Source organism: Papaver somniferum, chromosome 1, assembly GCF_003573695.1.
Source record: "Papaver somniferum cultivar HN1 chromosome 1, ASM357369v1, whole genome shotgun sequence".
In the NCBI taxonomy this organism is placed as follows: Eukaryota; Viridiplantae; Streptophyta; class Magnoliopsida; order Ranunculales; family Papaveraceae; genus Papaver; species Papaver somniferum.
In genome coordinates, this window is record NC_039358.1 from 171,125,467 (window position 1) to 171,130,575 (window position 5,109).

Below are 5,109 nucleotides of genomic sequence, written 5' to 3' on the forward strand. Positions count from 1 at the left end.
ATAGTGTCATTTCAGAAAAAGACACTAAATCTACGGCATTTTCTGCTGTACCTCCAAAGTATTGTATTTCTCGCTAATACGACACTTTTTCACTATCTAAAATGGCCTTTTTCCACTAGTGTGTAGAGTTTGAATCCTTTCTAAAGCAATGAGAATCCATAAACTCAACCAGTCAACCCTGGCAGTTCTGGTATTAGTTTTAGACGTAATGCCAAAACACGTCATCATGTGCCACTAGATGTATTGTGTGTTGAAATTGCTATCTATATCATGGACAAGACATGTATGATGAATATTCTAAATGACGATTCCTCATGTATGCAAGTTATTCAGTTAGTATTACGAACTAAGCACATGCATTTTAGATTGTCTAGAGTTGCATGGATATGGTGTCCATTGTCGCATATTAGGGGCTTGATGTGTGTGGTTAAGAATCCCATTGAATGGCATAAGGTAATATTTGTGTAGACGATACTATCAATTGTGTTTACTTAAATCCATTATATCATCTGAATGGTCTGTAATCAGAACATATTAGAACATGAAAGCTGAATCAGTACATTCAATGTGAAATTATTTTGAAAATGCTTAAAGAGATGTAGGTGGATTTGGAAAATGTGGTGGTAGCTTAGGAGGAAATAAAAGACACTGAGGACGAGGTAGGTAAAGTGGAAGGCTACAATCTCCAATTGATCTTGCGACAATTTAAAAGGACTAAAAGGATTTCTTAATATCCAACAATTGAAACAGTGCGTAAATGGTGAATAATTTGGTTCTAACCGTTAATCTACTTCCTAAATGATAATTGACGCTTTCATAATACAATGCAGTTGTTAATTGAAACCGCTTTTTGGACGGGTGAATAATTAATCTACTAAATGATATATGGTGTTTTCATTATACACTGCAGTTGTTAATTGGGACCCCTTTTCGGACGGGAAGCATTTCATATGCTTTGCACTATTTAAAGTTGGCAATCTATTTTATATTAATATCACGATTTTTGTTAGTTTCTCTAATATCAGATATCGTTACCTATATAATGAGTGTGATTTTTCATTTAACTATAAGAAGTTGGATCCTGGAAGATCAGTTGAGTTGGTCCATGGATTCTTAACGCAAATATAGGATTTTCGAAGAAAGATATACCAATGCATTTTCTTTATTATATCTTCTTTGACGGGAAGCACTTTATAAGTTGTGCACTATTTAGAGTTGACAATCTATTTTATTTGAATATTGTTTTTTTAGTGTTTCCAATATAAGATATCGATACAACCGTGTAGCAAGTGTGATTTTTCATTTAACCAATAGTACTAATATTGACAATGTAATGAACTACTTAATGATTTCAAAGCTTGGTATAATTTTTCAAAAGTATTTTCAGGATTTTTTAATCTCCAACAATTTAAACAGTGCATGAATGGTGAATAATTTGGTTCAAACTGTTATTCTAATAAATGATAATTGGTGCTTTCATAATACAATGCAGTTGTTAATTGGGACCGCTTCTTGGACGGGTGAGTAATTTGGTTCCAGCAGTTAATCTACTAAATGATAATTGGTGTTTTCATTATACACTACAGTTGTTAATTGGGACCCTTTCTTGGACGGGAAACACTTCATATGCTTTGCACTATTTAGAGTTGGTAATCTATTTTACCTTAATATTATGATTTTTGTTAGTTTCTCTAAAATCAGATATCAGTAGCTAAATAATGAGTGTGATTTTTCATTTAACTATAAGAAGTTGGAGCCTGGAAGAGCAGTTGAGTTGGTCCATTGATTCTTATGCAAATATAAAATTTTCGAAAAAAGACATATCAGTGCATTTTCTTAATTATATCTTCTTTGACGGGAAGCACTTCATAAGTTGTGCACTATTTATAGTTGGCAATCTATTTTATATTAATATTTTTTTTCATGCCTTCAATATCAAATATCGATACAACTGTATAACAAGTATGATTTTTATTTTATTTTATTCGTAGAATTGCTTACTGTTTTGTTAGATTGCTTGAAATTAGTTTTGAAAACTACGTGAGATGTTTAGATTATAATAGGATTATACATTTGATTATTAGAAGTTTTAACCGCCAATTGTCAATCTATTGGATAGTAATTTTATAATAGGTTATAAAAACTCTTATTGGGACTAGTAACTGTCTAACAACACCAATACCCGTTATTGGGATAGTTATAAAACTTATAATAGATTATAAGTTTTAACTAGTAAACTGTCTAACAGCACCAATGCCCGTTACATCGAAATTGTACGTACTCATTTGGTCACTATCACTTATATCTCCATATCGTATCAGTACCACGGCACCAATAGCTGTTACATCGAACCATATATACTGGAGGCCAGAATAGTTTTTGAGTTGCTATAGCTAAATTAATAAGGCTGTTGCACTTCCTGCTAGTCAGATTTCCAGTTTTCTTTTCCCGGTGGCTGATGTAGTACCTCATGCATCAGTGTAGACCGTGTCGGATATGCTACATGTAGGGGCACCAATGGTTAAGCTAGCTGATTCGTTTTGTTCTTTCCCGATCATGAAAGACAACATAAAAAGAAAAAACATGCTTCGCAAACCAAAAAACAACAACAAAGAAACAAATGCTCAACTGTGTATGCACGTATAGCTCTAAACTTGCTGATTTTGATGAATCAAATGTTTCATCTTGACCACTAAAATAATGTATGCAAACAGTAGACCCGTGCATGCTTTAAGTTATAGCTGGGAAATATCCCTCGATTTCTCTCTCACTCACTTTGTGTCGCTCTCAATCAATATCAAGCTTTCAATTCATATGCATTCAAGAATCAAGATCCAACCAATTAACCTTGAATTCTCTCTTTACTTTCAACTGAACTCACACTGGAATTCAAATGACTTTAGAGAACAGTAGCTTCATTTTTTTAGTTTTAACAGAAAAAGCTAGTTAATTCGTAGTGGGCATTTTCAGAGTCCACTTATTATCTTTTCTGTTTCCTCTTTTCTTTCTCAATCAAATGGGTGAGTGTTAGTGGACCCTAACTTAATGTTCTATAAAGGCAATAATGAATCCTGTGTTTTCCCTTTCCTTACGGATATATGCATTAGAAAGTGACATTTAGGTGACTTTTCTCTTCAATTGGCAATGTATTCAACCTAGCTACCAAAAAAGTCACAAAAAGAAAAAAAAAAAATTATAAACGTATATATATATTCTGTTGTTCAACTGGTTTTAGTGCTCTTGTTTAATTAACTTGAATATTATTTTGGAATCCTTAATGGTATATGCATGCTGGCAGCTTCTACCGGGCCAGCCGGCAGAAGCTGTAGAAGATGTAATAATTGCATACTGTACGTAAGGAGCTTATTTTTGTGTGTGAGAAAACTTACTGTCTATTGTCAGGAAAAAAAAATGTATAGAGTAAGAGCAACTGCAGTGGACGAGCAAACCTATAATTATGGTCCAGGGACGAGACGCAACGGGACGGAGTAAAGACTAAAATCTGGACCAAAACCAAATTCCAGACCATATTTGGTCTGGGACCAAGACCAAAACTATATATAGTGGAGCGGAGGTATAATCACCGTTTGGCATCGGGCGTGTGTATAATCTACGCCTGTTGTGAAACGTACGTAAAGTCACCTCCCCATAAAGAGGCGTGTATATAAGTTACGCCCGGTTCAGGCGTTGATAAAATGTTCGCCCGTTGGGACGTTGCTAAAGTTTACGCCCCACGTCAGGCGTTCATAAAATTAACGCCCCATTCAGACGAAGATTATACAAACGCCCCAGCCAGGCGTTGATATTCTTAACGCCCCACGCCAGGCGTATATATAGTTAACGCCCAACGCCAGGCGTTTATATAGTTAACGCCCCAGACAGGCGTTGATATAATTAACGCCCCACTCCAGGCGTTTATATAGTTAACGCCCCAGACAGGCGTTGATATAATTAACGCCCCACGCCAGGCGTTGATATAATTAACGCCCCACGCCAGGCGTTTATATAGTTAACGCCCCATCCCGGCGTTGATATAGTTAACGCCCCACTCCAGGCGTTCATATAGTTAACGCCCCAAGCTTGAGTTTAAAAAAAAAAGAAAAATACTTAGACAAAATTGATTTTGAAATTTTTTTATACCGTTGGTAATTCGAACGTTGAAGAAAATGGAACGTTGGTTAATTTGGAACGTTGGAAAGTTTGGAAGACATTTCGGAACGTTGAAAATTTCGGAAGAAACACCTATATATACACATGAGATCCTGTGACATTTTACCACGACTAAATACTTCAAACTATCCACACCAATAAGAAGAAATATTGTTTCTGCTTTCAAATCAGTTGGAAAATTTTCACGGATTCGCTTACAATGGCACCAAGAGTAGCACGAGGTCCAAATTTTACGACAATCGAAGATGTAACAATGTGTAAAATTCATTTATCTATATCTCAAGATTCTAGTGTTGGAACTGATCAATCAGAGGCGACGTTGTGGACTCGTATCAAGGATGATATTGAACTTCATTTACCTAATAATCCAGAGCGGTCTTGGAGTTCTTGGCAAAAACGATATCATGGAATAAGTAAAGATGTGGCGTTATTTTCGGCAAAAGAGGCAGAAGTTGAAGGTGAATATCATACTGGATGGGGTCCTGAAAAGAAGGTAAGCATTCTTGATTTTTCGAACAATTGTTTTCTAATATTTAATAAGCGCCCATGTACTTAAGTGTTTTTAAAAACATTAACAGCTTGAAGAAGTTAACAAGAGGTTCAAGGAATGCAACGATGGGAAAAAATTTAAGCACGAAGAGTGCTACCCAGTTGTGTTAGAAAATATAAAATATAATCGACGATCGACTTTTGTATTCGATACGACGCATGATTTGGACAGCAATGAGAATAACGAGGAAGATGATGAAGGACCGCAAACAACAACTCAAGGAGAGACCGGTAACGACACAGATGGGGGAGACATAGAGAACACATATCTTCGTAAGATGGGGAAAAAAGCAGCAAAAAGATTGAAGAAAACAGGGAGAGAGAAATCCAATATCCAAGAGGAATTGATGGGAATAATTATTAAAGAACAACAAAATTTCAATACTCATT